Source organism: Capricornis sumatraensis, chromosome 20, assembly GCF_032405125.1.
Source record: "Capricornis sumatraensis isolate serow.1 chromosome 20, serow.2, whole genome shotgun sequence".
Lineage (NCBI taxonomy): Eukaryota > Metazoa > Chordata > Mammalia > Artiodactyla > Bovidae > Capricornis > Capricornis sumatraensis.
The window spans coordinates 64,668,052-64,691,379 of record NC_091088.1 but is presented as its reverse complement, the minus strand read 5'-3'; positions in this window follow the sequence as shown (position 1 = coordinate 64,691,379).

Sequence of the window (23,328 nt, the reverse complement as noted above, 5' to 3'; positions counted from 1 at the left end):
TCTGGTGTAAACCCTTAAGAATTTTCCACTGAGAATTTTCAGGAATTATTAATCGTCCATCCTCGGACTGTAACCATCCTTTATCCTTTATCTTACATCTTTCTAATTCTTCCTCAGTATATTGTGGTTTTTCCTGTTCTACAGGACCTGTCCAGAATAAGGGTGTCTGTAGTGAAGGGGTTTCTTAAAGTGCAGCTTTTCTAGCTTGACAGTCTGCCATCTGATTACCTTCAGCTGCTTTACTCCCATCCCTGCTGTGCCCTTTGCAATGCATAACAGCTACTTCTTTACGACAATATGTAGCAGTTAAAGTCTCTCAATCTCTTTGAAATGCTTAATAGGTTCTCCTGTTGCTGTTTTAAACTGTCTTTCCATATTGCAGCATGAGCATGTAAAGTCAAAAAGGCATACTTAGAATCCATGTAAATATTTACTCGCTGCTCTTTGTCTGTAAATATTTCCATGTCATGATTGTCTAATGGGGTATCCATTAGATCTTCCCAAGCTGTATAGTTTAAAGCTGCTGTCCCAATTACTTTTAGGCAGTGGGGCCACCCACGTGAAGTTACATCCAATTCTCTACTTAGATAAGCAACAAGTTGCTGGTGAGGCCCTCCGGGTTGTGGCAAAACTCCCAAGCCCACACCTTTTCTTTCAGTGACAAATTAAATTCTGACCCTGTGGGCAAGCTCAAAGCAGGAGCTTGCAGGAGGGCAGTCTGAAGAACCTTTAAAAAACAACTTAGGAGAGTCGTTGTCAGAATCATTAGGTTCTAACCAAGGAGAGACTTCTGGATTTGTGCCTGCTGGCAGAGGAGGAGCATTTGAAGCAGCTGGGCAGGGCTAGTAGGAACATTTCAAAATATTTTATGTTGTTCTACTTGGGCCTTTTGGAAAGTTTTATCATCTACTTGATATTCATGCAATAAATGTTCTGTCTGTTGTCGAGTATTGGGAGGGCTAGAATTTACCTTGAAATGGCAGAATTACAGCTTTAATGAGAGCCCATAGGGGTCAGCAGTCAACTGGAATATTTTTTCCCTGCCTGGTGACTCGTTTAACATTTTCTTTGACCCGGTGCCAAATTTCTAAATCAAAACTACCTTTATTAGGGAACCAAGGATTTCATTTAACCACTGTTTGACAGCAAGCCTCTATTCACTGGCACAAAACCAAAAGTCCCTGAGCTTTAAACAGATGGTAAAATAAAGTAGAGAAAAGATGGGGCTTTCCAGCCATTTGACCCGTGTCTTAGTACTTACCAACCTCAATAGGTCCCAACCTCAATAGGCCCTGAGTCCCTCTGTCTGAAATGCCACGTATACCAGAGTCCCTGTTCGGACGCCACTTTGGGTCCTTTAATGGACCGGAACCTGGCGGTCCGAAGTCAATGATAAGAAAGTGGAAGAGAGAAAAAGAGAGAGAGAAAGAAAGTAAAACACAGAAACCCAAGCTCTGATGGTGCAAAGGTGCTTTAATATTTCTGTGAGTATATATAGACTGTTGTACAAGAAATTTCTTTTGATAATGATAAAGATCAGAAAACCAAACGTGCAGCAACCATTACCAAGGGAACAAGGGATTGATAATGGTCACAAGGTCAGGAGACTATCCATATCTTAAGACAGAGGATCGAAACTAAGCAGTTTTGTTGTAAGGAGAATGTTTACTGAAGGAGATTCAAGCCTGTCTCATCCTATGACCTCAGTCCTGGGAGCAGCGTGCTGTTCCACTGGTTTCTGACAACAGAAACTGATGAGGAACAGAGGATTTATGAGGAACAGCACATAGGAATCCTCCTGTTGTACGTTCCCTGACAGGAATCTAGTAAAGTCTGCTCTGGATAAGTGTCAGGGGACGTTCAACTTTAAGGGATCCAATATGTTGCATTTTCTTCCTTTGTGTAAGTTCAAGGACTTTCAGTTTCGTGTCAGCGAATAGAGGCTTATCTCCAAACGGTGGTTGAACATAATCCGTGGTTCCCCGATGAAGGCAGTTTCAATTTAGAAATTTGGAACCAGATTGGAGAGAATCTTAAATGAGGCTCAAGATGGGGAAAAACTATCCCAATAGATTTCTGGCCCTTATGGGCTCTTATTAATAAAGCTGTGATTCTGCCATTTCAAGGTAACTGTAGCCCCTCTCCTCCCCAATATTCGACAACAGGTGGAACACTTGTTACATGACTATGAATTAGATGATGAAGCTTTGCAAAAGGCTCAATTAGAACAACATAAAAGATTTCAAAGTTTTCCCACCAGCCCTGCCCCAAGTGCTCCTCTTCCTCCTCTTGCAACGGACACAAAACCGAAAGTCCCCTCAATTCAAGAACAAGATGACCCTGACGATAATTCTTCTGAGGCTCTTTGTGACCCTAAGGCTGACAATACTTTTCTTGATGACAATGATAAGCCTTTGGCACGCACTCGTATTTATGAGAAAATACTATCCACTCATTCTCCTTCACGATGAAGGCTTTCTGAGTTACTGGCTTTGCAGTCTCGGATCACTGAGGCTGATGGTTTCTCTGCTTTTGCTGTTTTTGAGAAATACTAACGCCCAAGGGCAAATAATACCTCAATAGGAAGGCATTGATTTTTCTCACATGCAATAAATGAAAAAAGCTGTAACTTCGTTCGTCCTCATTTGCCTTTTACTACAGAACTTTTAAACGCTATGGGATCTTCCACTGGAAATTTTGTAATTTTACGATTGGCGACTTTTGATAAGGGCTCATCTTAAACCAGGAGAATGTCTTCAGTGGACCATGTGGCTTCAGGGTGTGGCCCGAGATCGTGCCAATTCTAATTCTCCAGCTGGTACTCCCCAAAACCAAATTACTTTTGAAATGTTAACCCGTACAGGGCAATGTGATGCTATAGAAGCTCAAATACAAAGTCCTGCTTGGTGCAAAACTATCTTGACTGTAATAACTGTAGTCATCTGGTTCTTGCTGTTTGCTTTTCTGTCTGTAACTATATAATGAACTTTGTATCTAAGTGGCTTAGGCGTTTAAGTTACAAGTGATTGTTCATGCTCCTGCAGTTTCCGCTGCCTCCTCTAGCTATTACTCAGGGCCACTGGATCAGAGACCCTCCATATGAGGATAAGGAGGATATGTTGCCTCAACAGTTTAGGGTCTACGCCCCTTCCCAGCAGGAAGAAGTTACAGAACGATTTCTCCACCCCTTTCCCTGGCAACACTATTCTCCTAAAAGCAGGAAGAAATGAAAGAGTTAACGCTTAGGCAGACAGTCCAAGGCCCTGTAAGGAGGAGACAAACATTCTCACTCATGCTTTCCTTAAGCCTTCTGCAGCAACATATCTTGCCAGAGAACTGACCTTTCTCTAGGTCCAGAACTAATGATTACACAGCCGAATGTCTTACTCATGGAAATGCTTTTCTTAGGCTCTATGGTAATGATTATAATTGTAACAAATCTTGCCTGGGAACCTATATCTCAAGACTTGTACCCCTGCTTACACAGCAACAGTATATCTTGCATAGAGACATTGTCTGGAACCTGTTCTCCCTGGCTAATCTTGTACCAAAGTTATCTCAGGATGTATGTCTTCAGAAAGGGCCTAATAGACCTCTTACAACGTTGAGGTATTCTTTTTATCTGTTCTCAGCAGCTAGTTGAGAAGTATATAAGGTCCCACTTAAACTAATGAGGTGGATACTCTTTCTGCCCCCACAAACCTTCTGCCTTTTACTTGGCCGATCTAGTTTGACTTCTAAAGGAATTACTATTCACCCTGGAATAATTGGTTCAGATGATAAGGGATAAATTCAAATTATGATGTCATCTCAGATACTATGGCAGTTCAAAAAGGGGGACAAAATTGCCCAACTACTTCTTTTACCTTACATGTCTATTAACTCCTCTAATGGCATCTGGACAGGTAGATTTGGCAGTACACATCAAAAACAATACTTATGGACGTCAATAGTATCTGAATATGCATGACCCAACATAAATATCAAAATTAATGGCAAAAGGTTTTCTGGTCTTCTTGATTTTAGATCCAATATTACTATTATTTCCAAACATTTATGGCCCAAATCTTGGCCTATACAGAGAATTTCTTGCCAAATTGCAGGAGTTTCTCAACCCAAAGTACAAGAGGTTTATCACAGTGTCCAAATATATCCATGTGAGGGACCAAAAGTCCAGCCTGCAACATTACGACCTTATGAGATGGATACACCGCTCAATATAATATGAAGAGATTTACTTATGCAATGGCAAACTCAAATATATATTCTACATTTTTCCTAGGGGCCACTGCTCACTTAACAATCAATGCAGTTATTAAAATTACTTGGGAAAATGACCAGCCTAGTTGGACAGAGCAATGGCCCCTCACAAAAGAGAAATTGGAGGCTACTAAAGAACTTATCAATACACAATTGAAATCAAAGCATATTGAGGAATCTTATTCCCCTTGGAATCTCCTAGTTTTGTAATAAAGAAATCTGGCAAATGGCATCTCTTAACAGACCTTAGAAAAATTAATACTATCTGAAACCTATGGGTGCATTGCCACCAGGAATTCCATCACCTACCACTATCCTTCAAAACTGGCATATTATTATTATAGATTTACAAGACTGCTTTTTTTACTATACCTTTACACCCTCTAGACCCAGAGAGATCTGCTTTCTCTCTTCCTTATCCTAATCATATCAGGCCTAATAAATGATATCAGTGGACTGTATTGCCTCAAGGAGTGATGAATTCTCCCACCATGTGTCAATATTATATAGCCAAAGCCCTTGAACCTATGAGAAAACAATTTCCTGACTTTCTTGTTATTCATTATATGGATGATATATTGTTTTCAGCTCCATCTGTTCTAGAAACTCAACAAAAGTTTGACATAGCTCAGCAATCCTTGAAAGACTCTGGATTAATCATTGCTCCTGAAAACATTCAAACTTCTACTCCTTACCATTACTTAGTCTCTGTTGTTAATAGACAATGTATTACTCCCCAACAGAGATTCATGTTGATAAATTATCAACCTTGAATGATTTTCAAAAACTTTTAGGCAATATAAACTGGATTAGACCCACTTTAGGCATTGCAAATGATCAGCTAATTTATTGAATACTTTGAAAGGAGATCCCTATTTAAATAGCCCTCGTTTAGTACAAAATAAATTGCAAAAAGTTCCTTACTCGTGTTAGACTTGATTTACCTCTTGAGTTGTTTATACTCCCTTCTCTCCCTTCCCCCACGGGACTTCTTGCCCAACAAGAACACCCGATAGAATGGATCTCTACCCATTTTAGAGGGACAAGGTCACTTACACCCTATATTGATTTGATCACTCTAATAATTATCAATGGGAGAAATAAAACTAAGACTGTAATTGGCTCCGATCCTCATAAAATTGTAATTAATAAATCTCAATGTGAGAATGCACTGCAAACCTCTACCAATTTCCAAATAGCCTTTCTGGAATACTTTAAAGATATTTCATTTCATTATCCTTCTAACAAACTCTGGAATTTCTTGAAAAATACTGAATTTATTATCTCTTGCATTGTCACATTGCTATCTGTACATCGAGCTGATGTTTTCTATATAAATGGGACTAAAAACACCAAAGCTTCATTCTGGTCTGTCAAAGAATACAAAGTCTTTTATACTAAATTTCATTCTGCTCAACAAAACGGTTTATATACTCATTCAAGTTTTTCACCTACATCCTTACCCTATTAATATAGTCTCTACTCTTTATATTCGGTTTTTATATTAGGAAATATAGAAAGCTCTATTAAATTCCAATCAACCTAATATTTAACAAGTTTTTCTTGAACTACAGTCTCTTATTAGGGACTGCACTTCCCCCATTTATATTACCCATACTCAAACACATTCCTGCCTTCCTGGCCCTATGACTCATGGTAATGAACAAGCTGATAAACTTGTTTCTTTTGCTGCTCCCGAGGAGCAACATGCTCTATTGTACAATAATGCTGGCTCCTTAAACCAAATTTAGAAAATCCCATACCGCCATGCTAAAGAAATCATTAATAATTGCTCTGCTTGTAGACCCCTACATCTTCAACCCGGTGCACAGGGTGTTGTTAATAATGAATTATGGCAAATGGATGTAACTCATTGCCCTGAACTTTCTCCATCTTCTTTCCTACATGTCTGTATCGACCCAAAATCTTTTATATGGGCCACCCCTCTTTGAGGTGAGGCTATGCGGCATGTTATAATCCACCCATTAGCTTGTTTTGCAATAATGAGAACTCGCAACTCTATAAAAACAGACAATGGCCCTGCCTATACTTCTAGGCAATTCAAACAATTTTTACAGTCTTTTTCTATTCAACATATTACAGGCATTCCTTACAATCCACAAGCACAGGGCAGAGTTGAACAAGCACATCAAACACTGAAACTACAAATAAAAAAATTAAAAAGGGAGAATACACAGGAACATTTCTATCTTCCTTATCCAGAGCAGATTTTACTAGGTCTCAACACTATATACTCTCTAATCCTATAACTATTGTTAATACAGCTTTATTTGTTTTAAATTTTTTAAACTTACCTCAAGGAGGTATCTTGACACGAGCAGAAAAACATTTCGAGGAATTAAAGGATACCTCTCTTCCTCTGCCCATTTGGTATCCAGATGGGCTCACTAAGCAATGGAAATCTGGGAAATTATCTTACAGGGAAAGGGGTAGATTTACAAAAACAAGTTATACTAAAATGTGACTGGAATTCTGCTCAATTTTGTATTACCCCTGTTCGGTTCAACTATAGTGCCTACTATTGGGAACAAATCAAATTTCATTTGCAAGACATACATGATAATGCTTCCTTAAATGTATAATTATTACAAAAGGAAATCTTTGAAACCTTCTCTAAGAGTCTACCTTCTTCCAACAATTTGGAAAGCTTAGCGGAACAGCTAGCTGATCAATTATCTGGGCTAGACCCTCGAGGATGGTTTCAAAGAATTACATGTAGTGTTGGATCTGGAGCTATAATGCTGATAAGTATCCTGGTGATTATATTTGCAGTATACCGATGCTTTTCAAGTAAAATTGTTCAAACTAAACAAACTCAATTGGTCAGGGCCTTTTTCACAAAAAGTATCTACAGTCACCCCCAATTATGAAAAAAATAAAAAGGGGGAATTCTCAGGGGACGTTCAACTTTAAGGGATCCAATATGTTGCGTTTTCTTCCTTTGTGTGCCATTTCTCAGGACTCTCTGTTCCTTATCAGTTCCTGGAAAACAGGAATGAGCAGAGGTGCACCCAGTTCTCAGGACTGAGATCATAGGAAAGAGCACCTGCTTGGATTCCCTTTCAGTGATTCCCTTCAGTGACCTTTTACGTATAGGACTATCCATTTTCTTGCAACTGATGGAATTTCATTCTTAATGGCTGAGTAATCATTTTTATTGAAGATATATAAGCATGCATTTCTGAAAATAAAGTACCCTTGTTTCACTTGAGACTTGGGTCCCCCGCATCCTTCTTTTGCCTTCTTTTCATCGACTCTAGTCCCCAGGGCCCAGTCTGTAAAGACCATAACAGATAAGGAAGATAGAAGTGTTCCTGTGTATTCCCCCTTTTAAAATTTTTTTATTTGTAGTTTCAGTGTGTGATGTGCTCATTCTACTATGCACTATGCTTGTGGATTATAAGGAATAACTGTGATATATTTAATAGAAAATGATTGTAAAAATTGTTTGAAAGGCCTAGAAATATAGGTAGGGACATTGTCTGCTTTTAAGCCATAATTGTAAAGCAGGTTAATAGGTGGGTTATAACATATGTAGCTTCACCTCGGGGAGGTGTGGCCCATCTAAAAGAAGAATTTGTATCAATTGAGATATGTAAGAAGGAAGAGGGAGAAAGTTCAGGGCAATGAGTTACATACATTTGCCATAGTTCATTGGGTTGTAATCCTCGAGGACTGATACTTTGTGCAAAGGGTCAAAGATGTAGGGGCCAACAAGTAGAGATATTATTAATGATTTCTTTAGCATGTCAGTATGGAGTTTTCCAAATTTGATGTAATGAGCCAGCATTATTGGATAATGGAGCATGATGCTCTTCAGGAGTAACAAAAGAGACAAGTTTATCAGCTTGTTCATTGCCATGAGCCATCGGGCAAGGAAGACAAGATTGTGTTTGAATACGGGTCCTTGCAAGAAAAGTTATGACCAACCTAGATAAAATATTAAAAAGCAGAGACATTGCTTTGCCAGCAAAGGTCCATGTACTCAAGGCTATGGTTTTTCCAGTGGTCACATATGGATGTGAAAGTTGGACTGTGCAGAAAGCTGAGCACTGAAGAATTGATGCTTTGAAACTGTGGGGTTGGAGAAGACTTTTGAGAGTCCCTTGGACTGCAAGGAGATCCAACCAGTCCATTCTAAAGGAGATTGGCCCTGGGTGTTCTTTGGAAGGAGTGATGCTAAAGCTGAAACTCCAGTACTTTGGCCACCTCATGTGAAGAGTTGACTCATTGGAAAAGACTCTGATGCTGGGAAGGTTTGGGGGCAGGAGGAGAAGGGGCGACAGAGAATGAGATGGCTGAATGACATCACCGACTCGATGGACATGAGTTTGAGTGAACTCTGGGAGATGGTGATGGACAGGGAAGCCTGGCGTGCTGAGACTCATGGGGTTGCAAAGAATCAGATACGACTGAGTGACTGAACTGAACTGAAATCAACTGAATATAAATGGGGGAAGTGTGGTTCTTAACAATAACTGTAGTTCAAGAAAAAGTTGTTGGATAATAGATTGATTAGAATTTATGGTAGAAGTTTCTATATTTCTTAATACAAAAACTGAATATAAGGAGTCAGAAACTATATTAATAGGATAAGAATGTAGGTGAATAACCTGAATGAGAGCATCTAATTCATTTTGTTGAGCAGAGTGAAATTTAGTATAAAAGATTTTATATTCTTTGAGAGACCAAAATGAGGCTTCAGCGTTTTTAGTCCCGTCTATATAGAAAACATCAGTTTGAGGTATAGGTTGTGATGTGACAATGTGAGAGAGAATAAATTCAGTATTTTTGAAGAAATTCCAGAGTTTGTTAGAAGGATAATGAACTGAAATTTCTCCAAAATATTCCAGAAAGGCTATTGGGAAATCAGTAGACGTTTGTAATGCATTCTTGAATTGAGATTTATTAATAGGTGCTCCAATTTTATGAGGATCAGAGCCAATTAGAGTCTTAGCTCTCTTTCTTCCATTGATAATGATTAGCACGATCAAATCACGATAGGGTGTAAGTGACTTTGTCCCTCTAAAATGGGTATAGATCCATTCTATTGGGTATTTTGTTGGGTAAGAAGTCCTGTGGGAGAAGGAAGAGAGGGGGGTATAAATAATTCTAGAGGTAAATCAAGTCTAATATGAGTAAGAAATTGTTTTTGCAATTTATTTTGTATTAAACAGTTTTTCTCGTGCCTCTTGTGAAAGTGAATGAGGGTTATTTAAATCAGGATCTCTTTTTAAAGTGTTAAATAAATTAGTTAAAGAGTCGGACACGACTGAGTGACTGAACTGAACTGAACTGAAAGAGGGTCTAATCCAATTTATATCACCTAAAAGTTTTTGAAAATCATTCAAGGTTGATAACTTATTAATATGAATCTGTGTTAGTTGGGGAGTAATATGTTGTCTCTTAACAACAAATCTTAAGTAATAGTAAGGTGTAGATGTTTGAATCTTTTCAGGGGCGATGATTAATTTAGAAGCTTTTAAGCATTGTTGAGCTATGTCAAACATCTGTTGAGTTTCTAAAATAGATGGAGCTGAAGACAATATATCATCCATATAATGAATAGCAAGAAAGTCAAGAAATTGTTTTCTCACAGGTTCAAGGGCGTTGGCTATATAATATTGATACATGGTGGGAGAATTCATCATTCCTTGAGGCGACACAGTCCATTGATACCGTATAGGACGCCCAATATGATTATGATAAGGAAGAGGATGTCAGTTCAGTTCAGTTCAGTTCATTCACTAAGTCACGTCTGACTCTTTGCGGCCCCATGAATCACAGCACGCCAGGCCTCCCTGTCCATCGCCAACTCCTGGAGTTCACTCAGACTCACGTCCATCGAGTCAGTGATGCCATCCAGCCATCTCATTCTCTGTCGTGACCTTCTCCTCCTGCCCCCAATCCCTCCCAGCATCAGAGTCTTTTCCAATGAGTCAAGTCGTCGCATGAGGTGGCCAAAGTATTGGAGTTTCAGCTTCAGCATCAGTCCTTCCAATGAACAATCAGCACTGAGCTTCTTTAGGATGGAATGGTTGGATCTCCTTGCAGTCCAAGGGACTCTCAAGAGGCTTTTCCAACACCACAGTTCAAAAGCATCAATTCTTCGGCGCTCAGCTTTCTTCACAGTCCAACTCTCACATCCATACATGACCACTGGAAAAACCATAGCCTTGACTAGATGACCTTTGTTGGCAAAGTAATGTCTCTGCTTTTTAATATGCTATCTAGGTGGGTGATAATTTTCCTTCCAAGGAGTTAGCATCGTTTGATTTCATGGCTGCAATCACCATCTGCAGTGATTTTGGAGCCCCCAAAAAATTTAGTATAAAAGACTTTACATTCTTTGAGAGACCAGAATGAGGCTTTGGCTTTTTCAGTCCCGACTGTACAGCAAACATCAGTCTATTTCCCATGAAGTCATGGGACCAGATGCCATGATCTTCGTTTTCTGAATGTTGAGCTTCAAGCCAACTTTTTCACTCTCCTCTTTCACTTTCATCAAGAGGCTTTTTAGCTTCTCTTCACTTTCCGCCATAAGGGTGGTGTCATCTGCATATCTGAGGTTATTGATATTTCTCCCGGCAATCTTGATTCCAATTTGTATTTCTTCCAGTTTAGCATTTCTCATGATGTATTCTGCATATAAGTGAAATAAGCAAGGTGACAGTATACAGCCTTGATGTACTCCGTTTCCTATTTGGAACCAGTTTGTTGTTCCATGTCCAGTTCTAACTGTTGCTTCCTGACCTGCATACAGATTTCTCAAGAGGCAGGTTAGGTGGTCTGGTATTCCCATCTCTTTCAGGATTTTCCACAGTTTCTTGTGATCCACACAGTCAAAGGCTTTGGCATAGTCAATGAAGCAGAAATAGATGTTTTTCTGGAACTCTCTTGCTTTTTCCATTTTCCAGCAGATGTTGGCAATTTGATCTCTGGTTCCTCTGCCTTTTCTAAAACCAGCTTGAACATCAGGGAGTTCACGGTTCACGTATTGCTGAAGCCCGGCTTGGAGAATTTTGAGCATTACTTTACTAGCATGTGAGATGAGTGCAATTGTGTGGTAGTTTGAGCATTGTTTGGCACTGCCTTTCTTTGCGATTGGAATGAAAACTGACCTTTTCCAGTCCTGTGGCCACTACTGAGTTTTCCAAACTTTCTGGCATATTGAGTGCAGCACCTTCACAGCATCATCTTTCAGGATTTGAAACAGCTCAACTGGAATTCCATCACCTCCACTAGCTTTGTTCGTAGTGATGCTTTCTAAGGCCCACTTGACTTCACATTCCAAGATGTCTGGCTCTAGATGAGTGATCACATCATCATGATTATCTGCGTCGTGAAGATCTTTTTTGTAGAGTTCTTCTGTGTATTCTTGCTACCTCTTCTTAATATCTTCTGCTTCTGTTAGGTCCAGACCATTTCTGTCCTTTATCGAGCCCATCTTCGCATGAAATGTTCCCTTGGTATCTCTAATTTTCTTGAAGAGATCTCTAGTCTTTCCCATTCTGTTGTTTTCCTCTATTTCTTTGCATTGATCGCTGAAGAAGTCTTTCTTATCTCTGGTTGCTATTCTCTGGAACTCTGCATTCAGATGCTTATATCTTTCCTTTTCTCTCCTTTGCTTTTCACTTCTCTTCTTTTCACAGCTATTTGTAAGGCCTCCCCAGACAGCCATTTTGATTATTTTGCATTTCTTTTCCATGGGGATGGTCTTGATCCCTGTCTCCTGTACAATGTCGCGAACATCATTCCATAGTTCATCAGGCACTCTATCTATCAGATCTAGGCCCTTAAATCTATTTCTCACTTCCACTGTATAATCATAAGGGATTTGATTTAGGTCATACCTGAATGGTCTAGCGGTTTTCCCTACTTTCTTCAATTTAAGTCTGAATTTGGCAATAAGGAGTTCATGATCTGAGCCACAGTCAGCTCCCGGTCTTGTTTTTGTTGACTGTATAGAGCTTCTCCATCTTTGGTTGCAAAGAATATAATCAATCTGATTTCAGTGTTGACCATCTGGTGATGTCCATGTGTACAGTCTCCTGTTGTGTTGTTGGAAGAGGGTGTTTGCTATGACCAGTGCATTTTCTTGGCAAAACTCTATTAGTCTTTGCCCTGCTTCATTCTGCATTCCAAGGCCAAATTTGCCTGTTACTCCAGGTGTTTCTTGACTTCCTACTGTTGCATTCCAGTCCCATATAATGAAAAGGACATCTTTTTTGGGTGTTAGTTCTAAACGATCTTGTAGGTCTTCATAAAACTGTTCAACTTCAGTTTCTTCAGTGTCACTGGTTGGGACATAGACTTGGATAACTGTGATATTGAATGGTTTGCCTTGGAGATGAACAGAGATCATTCTGTTGTTTTTGAGATTCCATCCAAGTACTGCATTTCAGACTCTTTTGTTGACCATGATGGCTACTCCATTTCTTCTGAGGGAATTCCTGCCCGCAGTAGTAGATATAATGGTCATCTGCATTAAATTCACCCATTCCAGTCCATTTTAATTCGCTGATTCCTAAAATGTCGACGTTCACCCTTGCCATCTCTTGTTTGACCACTTCCAATTTGCCTTGATTCATGGACCTGACATTCCAGGTTCCTATGCAATATTGCTCTTTACAGCATTGGATCTTGCTTCTATCACCAGTCACATCCACAACTGGGTATTGTTTTTGCTTTGGCTCCATCCCTTCATTCTTTCAGGAGTTATTTCTCCCTGATCTCCAGTAGCATAATGGGCACCTAATGACCTGGGGAGTTCCTCTTTTGGTATGCTATCATATGGCCTTTTTCTACTGTTCATGGGGTTCTCAAGGCAAGAATACTGAAGTGGTTTGCCATTCCCTTCTCCAGCGGACCACATTCTGTCAGGCCTCTCCACCATGACCCGCCCGTCTTGGGTTGCCCCATAGGCATGGCTTGATTTCATTGAGTTAGACAAGGCTGTGGTCCTAGTGTGATAAGATTGACTAGTTTTCTGTGAGTATGGTTTCAGTGTGTCTGCCCTCTGATGCCCTCGTGCAACACTTACCATCTTACTTGGGTTTCTCTTACCTTGGCATGGGGTATCTCTTCACAGCCGCTCCAGCAAAGCACAGCTCCTGCTCCTTACCTTGGATGACGGGTATCTCCTTATCGTCACCGTTCCTGACCTTCAACGTGGGATAGCTCCTCTAGGCCCTCCTGTGCTGCCCAGCCACCACTCCTCAGATTGCTCCTCCTGGCCGCCGGCCCTGGCCTCCGGCATGGGTGGCTCCTCCCAGCTGCCGCCCCTGGCCTCGGGCTCAGGGTGGCTCCTCAAGGTCACCACCCCTGGCCTTGGGCGCGAGGTCGCTTCTCCTGGATGCCCCTGCTCTCGGACGCAGGGTGTCTCCTCCCAGCCGCCACTGGCCTCAGACGCGGGGTAGCTCCTCCTGGCCGCCACTGACCTCGGACGTGGGGTAGCTCCTCTCGGCCGCCGCCCCTGACCGCGGACGCGGGGTATCTCCTCCCGGCCGCCGCCCCTGACCTCAAACGCGGGGTAGCTCCTCCCAGCCACTGCCACTGACCTCGGACGCAGGGTAGCTCCTCTCGGTCGTTCCTGTGCCATCGCAGCCTGGCACTCTAGGCCGCTGCCCCTGACCTCACACGTGGGGTAGCTCCTCTCAGCCGTGCTTAGTGAGCCGGCTCGCAGCCGCCCGTGCCCGCGCTTAGTGAGCCGGCTCGCAGCCGCCTGTCAATATAGCATATTTAGAAAAGAATGCCTCGAGCTTATTATAGGAGACCACGAAATCTTATCAGAAGCAAATAGTTGTTGAAAAGAAAGTAGTTACCAAGTGAACTAATATTTAACCCAAGCTACAAAAAGAATTAAATGTAAACAAAGGAGAAAGCAAAAAGGAAAACCATCACTAAGAACGTGTTTAAAGTTCCTTGAAAAGGTACCATGTAGTAACAGAGTTTGTCAATTCTTGGACCACTTCTCCTCTCCCACAATCTCTACTCCACACCAGGAAAAGGGAAGCAGGTGACCCACCTCTGTGAGTCAAGTCACTGCCTTAGCTCCCATTTCAACAGGCGCTGCACATGGATGCTATCCTTCGATACAAATAATTATAACACCCAGAAGCCTTACAGACAGTTTAGAAATTATCATCCTCCTCTGTATAATTTAAAGGAAGATTTAAATTTATTAGACTGTAAAGCTAAAAATCAATGTATCACATCTTAATTCTTTATCCAATCGATTCAGCACTCTTCTGGATCTAGTCCCCTCCCCCAGCTGCACACTAGTTGTTTCCACTTCATTTGGTTTATCTGTTTCCCTACTTCTTTCTCTGTCTCCCTTCTTCTTCCCCTCTACTCTCCTGCTGTGCCTGTCCTCCTCTCTACTTCTTCCCTAACTCCCAACCTGCGTCTCTCTGCCATTTGTTCCCCATAAAGATGCTTACTCTCCAGCCTCCCTGATAATCCAAAATCTCCATGTATTTCTGCCTTTCTTCCTCCAGCTCTGCCCTGTCTTCCTCCAGACTCTCTGGTACTTCCAAGTGCAATGCTTCGTTTCAGCTCAATTTCTTTCTCAGCTCCTCGAATCATTCAGTTCAGTTCAATTGCTCAGTCGCATTGGACTCTTTGTGACCCCATGGACTGCAGCACGCCAGGCTTCCCTGTCCATCATCAACTCCCTGGGCTTCCCTGGTGGCTCAGAGGGTAAAGCGTCTGCCTGCAATGCAGGAGACCTGGGTTCAATTCCTGGGTCAGGAAGATCCCCTGGAGAAGGAAATGGCAACCCACTCCAGTACCCTTGCCTGGAAGATCCCATGGACAGAGAAGCCTGGTAGGCTACAGTCCATGGGGTCGCAAAGAGTCGGATACAACTGAGCGACTTCACTTCAATGGAATTTGCTGAACATCCACCCACTTGGTGATGCCAACCAACCATCGGATCCTCTGTAATCCCCTTCTCCTCCTGCCTTCAGTCTTTCCCAGCATCAGGGTCTTTCCTAAAGAGTCAGCTCTTTGCAACAACTGGCTAAAGTATTGGAACTTTAGCTTCAGCATCAATTCTTCAAATGAATATTCAGGACTGATTTCCATTAGGATTGAGTGGTCTTATCTCTGTGCAGTCCAAGGGACTCTCAAGAGTCTTCTCCTACACCACAGTTCAAAAGCATCAATTCCACGCTCAGCTTTCCTTATGATCCAACTCTCACATCCATACATAACTACTGGAAAAACTATAGCTTTGACTATATAAACCTTCGTCTGAAAATTAATGTTTCCACATTTTAATATGCTGTCTAGGTTGGTCATAGCTTTTCTTTCAAGGAGCAAGTGTCTTTTAATTTCATGGCTGCAGTCACCGTCTGCAGTTATTTTGGAGCCCAGGAGTATAAAATGCGTTGCTGATTCCATTCACTAGTAGTAGCCTTTCTCTGCCAGCAGGATATTGTCTGTAGGTCAAGGTTCCAAACCTTGTATCCCCTTTGCGGGGTCTCTGTGTGAACTGCCTCTCCACTGTCACCCTCTTTGGGACCGCTGATTTACAGCCCTTCTCCCTTGAAGGCTATAGAAGGCGGCGGCAGAGGATTAGATGGTTAGACAGCATCCCTGGACTCAGCACCACCTCCCTATGTTGCACACCTTGAACTTACCAGAGGCCCTGCTGTTCTCTAAACTTCCCTCCTTTACCCACTGTTACCTTCAAGGCTTATTCTCTTTCATATTGCTGTTTCCTCACCAATCCTCTTCGTTGCTATCGTTTCTCCATCATGCTTTCTTCAATTTCTAATTCTCTCGGAGTCGCTCTCTCTGCTTCTCCTAAGCCTCCTGGCCTCCTATTTGCAGGGATGGCGACTGAATAAGAAGCCCCCACCTGCAAGAGACACATTCCAGCGGGTTGTATTTGGGACACAGAACCATTGGTGTCACGTGGCTGGCCCAGGCCACCTCCCCCTACAGGGAGTCCGGGTAACGCTCTAAGAAAGGAATGCCTGAGAGGCTGAATTACCGGCCTGATGTGATACGACGACTGAACAGCTGGGAGCCTGAGGGTCTCAGGAGCAGGACGGGCACTCCAGAATCCCAGGACCGGGGAGAGAACCGGGCCTCTCCGGGAGCGGGGGCTGGCGTGGCCTCCAGTTTTCGAGAGGGCGAGCCTGGGGACCGCGAAGCGAATAAACCCACATCTCCCAAAAGAATTTCACGTGGTGCAGGAAGGGCAAAGGGGTCACTGAGCTCAGAAATCGGTTTTAAGCAGGAAAGAGGTGCGGAAAGAGGTGCGAAAAAAGCGGCTCAGACCAAACGCATGCATCCGCTTCAGAGCGAGTTTAAAGCAAAATGGAGGCGCCTCTTCACCACACAGGGACATCTGAATTTGCTGGCGGTGGTGGGACGGCCGTGGGAATTTAGGTTCAATAGCGACCCTCAAGAAAATTAGAGATATCAAGGGAACATTTCATGCAAAGATAGGCTCGATAAAGGACAGAAATGGTAGGGACCTAACAGAAGCAGAAGATATTAAGATGAGGTGGCAAGAATACACGGAAGAACTCTACAAAAAAGATCTTCATGACCCAGATAATCATGATGATGTGATCACTCATCTAGAGCCAGACGTCCTGGAATGTGAAGTCAAGTGGGCCTTAGAAAGCATCACTATGAACAAAGCTAGTGGAGGTGATGGAATTCCAGTTGAGCTGTTTCAAATCCTGAAAGATGATGCTGTGAAAGTGCTGCACTCAATATGCCAACAAATTTGGAAAACTTAGCAGTGGCCACAGGACTGGAAAAGGTCAGTTTTCATTCCAATCCCAAAGAAAGGCAATGCCAAGGAATGCTCAAACTACTGCATAATTGCACTCATCTCACATGCTAGTAAAGTAATGCTCAAAATTCTCCAAGCCAGGCTTCAGCAATACGTGAACCGTGAACTCCCTGATGTTCAAGCTGGTTTTAGAAAAGGCAGAGGAACCAGAGATCAAATTGCCAACATCTGCTGGAAAATGGAAAAAGCAAGAGAGTTCCAGAAAAACATCTATTTCTGCTTTATTGACTATGCCAAAGCCTTTGACTGTGTGGATCACAAGAAATTGTGGAAAATCCTGAAAGAGATGGGAATACCAGACCACCTGACCTGCCTCTTGAGAAATCTGTATGCAGGTCAGGAAGCAACAGTTAGAACTGGACATGGAACAACAGACTGGTTCCAAATAGGAAAAGGAGTACATCAAGGCTGTATATTGTCACCCTGCTTATTTAACTTATATGCAGAGTACATCATGAGACACACTGGACTGGAAGAAACACAAGCTGGAATAAAGATTGCTGGGAGAAATATCAATAACCTCAGATATGCAGCCGACACCACCCTTATGGCAGAAAGTGAAGAAAAACTAAAGAGCCTCTTGATGAAAGTGAAAGAGGAGAGTGAAAATGTTGGCTTAAAGCTCAACATTCAGAAAACGAAGATCATGGCATCTGGTCCCATCACTTCATGGGAAATAGACGGGAAACAGTGGAAACAGTGTCAGACTTAATTTTTGGGGGCTCCAAAATCACCACAGATGGTGACTGCAGCCATGAAATTAAAAGACGCTTACTCCTTGGAAGAAAAGTTATTACCAACCTAGATAGTATATCAAAAGCAGAGACATTACTTTGTCAACTAAGGTCCATCTAGTGAAGGCTATGGTTTTTCCTGTGGTCATGTATGGATGTGAGAATTGGACTGTGAAGAAGACTGAGCGCCGAAGAATTGATGCTTTTGAACTGTGGTGTTGGAGAAGACTCTTTAGAGTCCCTTGGACTGCAAGGAGATCCAACCAGTCCATTCTGAAGGAGATCAACCCTGGGATTTCTTTGGAGGGAATGATGTTGAAGCTGAAACTCCAGTACTTTGGCCACCTCATGCGAAGAGTTGACTCATTGGAAAAGACTCTGATGCTGGGAGGGATTGGGGGCAGGAGGAGAAGGGGACGATAGAGGATGAGATGGTTGGATGGCATCACGGACTCGATGGACATGAGTCTGAGCGAACTCCGGGAGTTGGTGATGGACAGGGAGGCCTGGCGTGCTGCGATTCATGGGGTCGCAAAGAGTCGGACACGACTGAGCGACTGAACTGAACTGAAGTAAGCCTCAACTCACATTACAGAGGAAAGCTAACTACCAGAAGAAAACTTGACAGGAAAGACAGAAACTCACTTTGGGCTGAGACCTCCACTCTCCCTCTCCGATTCCGGGTGTGTGACGCTGTGCGTAAGCGCAGTGAAAAGGCGTGGTGGCCTGGAGGTGGGGCCCTAGCGCAGCCAGCGGTCACGGGCGCGGGCTGGAGAGAAGTCAGGCCTGCGTGGGGACAGTAGGAGGGTGAGGCGGCCGGAGCCTCACTGCTGAAGGTGGCTGCAGTCAGGAAATGAAAACCCGGTCTGCTCTTTGAGAGGAAAGGTATAAAAGTAGACAGTCTATTTTAAAGCAAAGGCATCAATTTGAAAAAGAGGGTCCCTAATGTCAAAGGTATTGTTTTTCCAGTAGCAGGTAGAAATGTGACAGTCGGTCCATAAACAGAGTTGACCAAAAAAATGGTGCTTTTGGATTGTGGTGATAGAGAAGAATCTTGACAGTCCCTTGGACTGCAAGGAGTTCAGTCCTGGGTGTTCATTGGAAAGGACTGATGTTGAAGCTGAAACTCTAAATACTTTGGCCACCTGATGCGAAGAGCTGACGCATTTGAAAAGACTGATGCTGGGAAAGATTGAGGACAGGAGGAGAAGGGGATGACAGAGGATGAGATGGTTGGATGGCATCACCAACTCATAGACATCAGTTTGGGTAGACTCCGGGAGTTGGTGATAGAAAGGGAGGCCTTGCATGCTGCGGTTCATGGGGTCACAAAGAGTGGCACATGACTGAGCAACTGAGCCTAACTGTTGGATCATTGTAAAAGCAAGAAAGTTCCAGGAAAAATATCTACTTCTGCTTTATTGACTATGCCAAAGCCTTTGACTGTGTGGATCACAAAATCTCAGGAAAATTCTTCAAGAGATGGGAATACCAGACCACCTGACCTGCCTCTTGAGAAATCTGTATGCAGGTCAGGAAGCAACAGTTAGAATTTGACATGGAACACCAAACTGGTTGCAAATAGGGAAAGGAGTATGTGAAAACTGTATATTGTCACCCTGCTTACTTAACTTATATGAAGACTACATCATGAGAAATCCTGGGTCGGATGAAGCACAAGCTGGAATCAAGATTGCCGGCTGCTGCTGCTGCTGCTAAGTTGCTTCAGTCGTGTTCGACTCTGTGTGACCCCACAGACGGCAGCCCACCAGGCTCCGCCATCCCTGGGATTCTCCAGGCAAGAACACTGGGGTGGGTAGCCATTTTCTTCTCCAATGCATGAAAGTGAAAAGTGAAAGTGAAGTTGCTCAGTTGTGTCCGACACTTCGCAACCCCATGGATTGCAGCCTACCAGGCTCCTGCGCCCATGGGATTTTCCAGGAAAGAGCACTGGAGTGCGTTGCCATTGCCTTCTCCGATTGCCAGGAGAAATATCAATAATCTCAGATATGCAGATGACACCAGCCTTATGTCAGAAAGTGAAGAACTAAAGAGCCTTTTGATGAAAGTGAAAGAACAGAGTGAAAAAGTTGGCCGAAAGCTCAACATTCAGAAAACTAAGATCATGGCATCTGGTCCCATCACTTCATGGCAAATAGATGGGGAAACATTTCAAACAGTGGCAGACTTTATTTTCCTGGTCTCCAAAATTAATGCAGATGGTGACTGCAACCATGAAATTAACAGACACTTGCTTCCTGGAAGAAAAGTTATGACTAACCTAAACAGCATATTAAAAAGCAGAGACATAACTTTGCCAACAAAGATCTGTCTAGTCAAAGCTATGGTTTTTCCAGTAGTCATGTATGAATGTGAGATTTGGACTATAAAGAACACTGAACACCAAAGAATTGATGCTTTTGAACTGTGGTGTTGAAGACTCTTGTGAATCCCTTGGAATGCAAAGAGATCCAACGAGTCCATCCTAAAGGAAATCAGACCTGAATATTCATTGGAAGGATTGATGCTGAAGCTGAAACTCCAATACTGGTGGCTACCTGATGAGAACTGACTCATTTGAAGAGACTCTGATGCTGGGAACGATTGAAGGCAGGAGGAGGAGGGGATGTCAGATGAGATGGTTGGATGGCACCACCGACTTGATAGTCATGAGTTCAACAAGCTCCAAGAGTTGGTGATGGACAGGGAAGCCTGGCATGCTGCAGTCCATGGGGTCACAAAGAGTTGGACACTACTGAGTGACTAAACTGAACAACGTGGAAGTCTACCATGATTCAACTAGAAAGCTTCAGCAGTTAGACATTCTCATAAGACTTTAACGTATGGCTTCATCTATCTCAATATCCAAACCAAACTTTGGGTGTGGTTCCACCTTCTTTCAGTGACTGCAAAGTAATAAGAACCAACATGTTGGGAACTGAATATATGAAATTTCTAGTTTATCAAACAATAAAAATTCCCATCATATAGTGTGGATTGTAAACTATTTCCGGGTTTTCCTTGGTGCTCAGTGGTAAGGAATCCACCTGCCAAGGAAGAGACATGGGACAGATCCCTGGTCTGGGAAATTCCTACATACTTTGCAGATATCCCATGAGCCACGACTATATGACCAATAACAAGTGAATAATAAAAAATTTATTTCAGAATGCTCCCAGCTCCCAGCTCACTTTTTACCTTATTTCCAAAACTTTTTATTTCCTAATTTTTATAGTTTTTATTCCTGTTTTCACTTCATGTAAATTAGGCACATGCTATTAGTTTCATTTTGGCACAAGAGGACTCAGGAAATATAACTGCACCATTATGTACAGAGTATGGAAAGAATAACTCAAGTGCAAATTATTAGAATATAATCCCAAAATTGTCTATTGTTTGATTTAATCATGAAAAGAAATTCTCATATGTTCTTCAACCTTGAGAGCCTTTGGTGCATTGCTAGTTTCTGTTATGAAGTACTGAGATAGCAAAAACTGTGCTGTTGGAAGAAACATGATCCATTCAGGGTTATGGGAAAAATTACACAAATTTTATTAGAGCACAAGACTTATGATACATTCTGAAGAAAACAACGGTACAACAGAAATGGCAACAATCAATGATGAAACAGATACGCATACTTTTCTGGTTCTTTTGACTCAAGTTTCTACACAATAACTTTGCACAAATATTGTATTAGTGGTTTATCTCCAGGATATATGTTCTTAGATACCTAAAGAGTGAGCAGTAATTGTCACAACTGCCATAAAATTTGCATTCCTAAGTATCAAGTATTTGGTGAACACTGAGATACAGGGAATACCTAAAAGCCTTGCCACATATTCTACACTGGTAAGGTTCTCTAGTGTGGATGATCTGATGGATGCTGAGATGTGATCCGGAGTTAAGGTTTACATACTCCTGTCACTTGTCAGCGTTCTCTACAAAAGTAGTTCTTTACTGAAGCCTGACTTCAGATTGTTGCCTAAAAACCCTGACACATTTATTATTACACTGATACAGTTTTTATCTAGTGTGAATATTCTCAAGAAGCTTAAGGTATAAACAAAAAACCTGGCCATACTGATAACATTTGGAAGGTCTCTCGAGTATGCGTCACCTGATGTATTTAGGCCTGAATGGCACCTGAAGGAATGAATTTTCCTGATAAAGGGAATGATCCGCCCATTATTGAAATCCTGGCCACAGACATTATTTTTATATGATTTCCTCCAATGGAGGGATTGATTGTGCTCTGAATGTATGGATTCTTGCCAGTAGGTAGTTTCTCATGTTTTGTAAAAAACTGAACACCTTCCAAAAGACTTACCACATGCACTACGTGGGTAAGATTTCAATTCACATTAATTATCTTACGATCAGTTAGGTCTGAATACAAAATCAAAGCTTTACACATCTACCACATTCATGCAGTTTTCCTCCAGTCTGACTTTTCTGAAGGCCCAAAAGTTCATATACTTTACTTCATTCACTACATTTGTAAGTTTTCACTACACTACTGATTCTCAGATGATCTGCAAAGTCATTCCTTGTGACTGCAGGCTTTGTCATATAAATCCCATTTATGTGGCTTCTGTCCTGTATGAACTGTCGAATGGTCAGTTACGGCTGAACGTGAACTAGAAACTTTGCCATATTCATTTTTATGTTTTCTATACAGTATGAATTCTCTGATGAATTATAAGGCCTGAGCTAAGATTAAAGGCTTTGCCATACTCATTACATTTGCACTAAAATGTCTCTCACAGTTGTTCCATTTGTAACAGTTTTCTCGACTACGGATTATCTGATGCTTCTTATGATGGTCATTTCAAGTAAAGCACACACATCACATTTCTATGCTTTCTCTCCTGTATGAACTCCCTGATGGTGAGCTAAGACTAACTGTCCATTAAAACGTTTGTCACCACTGTTTCAGTTGTAAGGTTTCTCTCCAACATGAATTCTCTGATGAACCATAAGGTTTGCATTTAGATTACAAGCCCTGACCTTGAGATCATATTTATGTGTTTTCTCTCCAGTATGATTTCATCTCCAGATGAATTCCAAGTTGTGCACATCAAGTAAAGCATCAGCCACAAACATTTACATGATTTCTCTCCAGTATGATTTTTGGATAAACTGCAAGCTTACCAATATGACTAAAGGCCTTGCCAAAGACAACACATTCATATGCTTTCTCTCCAATATGAATTCTCCAATGAACTGCCAGGAATGCAGTTTGACTAAAGGCCTTGCCACATACATCACTTTTATATGGTTTCTCTCAAATATTAGTTCTCCAACGAACTGCAAAGTAACAGCTGGAATTGAAGACTTTGCTCCAGATACATTTCTATGCTTTTCTCTTGTATGAACTGCCTGATGGAGAGACAAGGATGACAGTGCACTGAAACCTCTGTCACCATTGTTAATTTGTAACGTTTCTCTGCAGTATGAATTATTTGATGAAATGCAAGGGTTGTTTTGAAACTA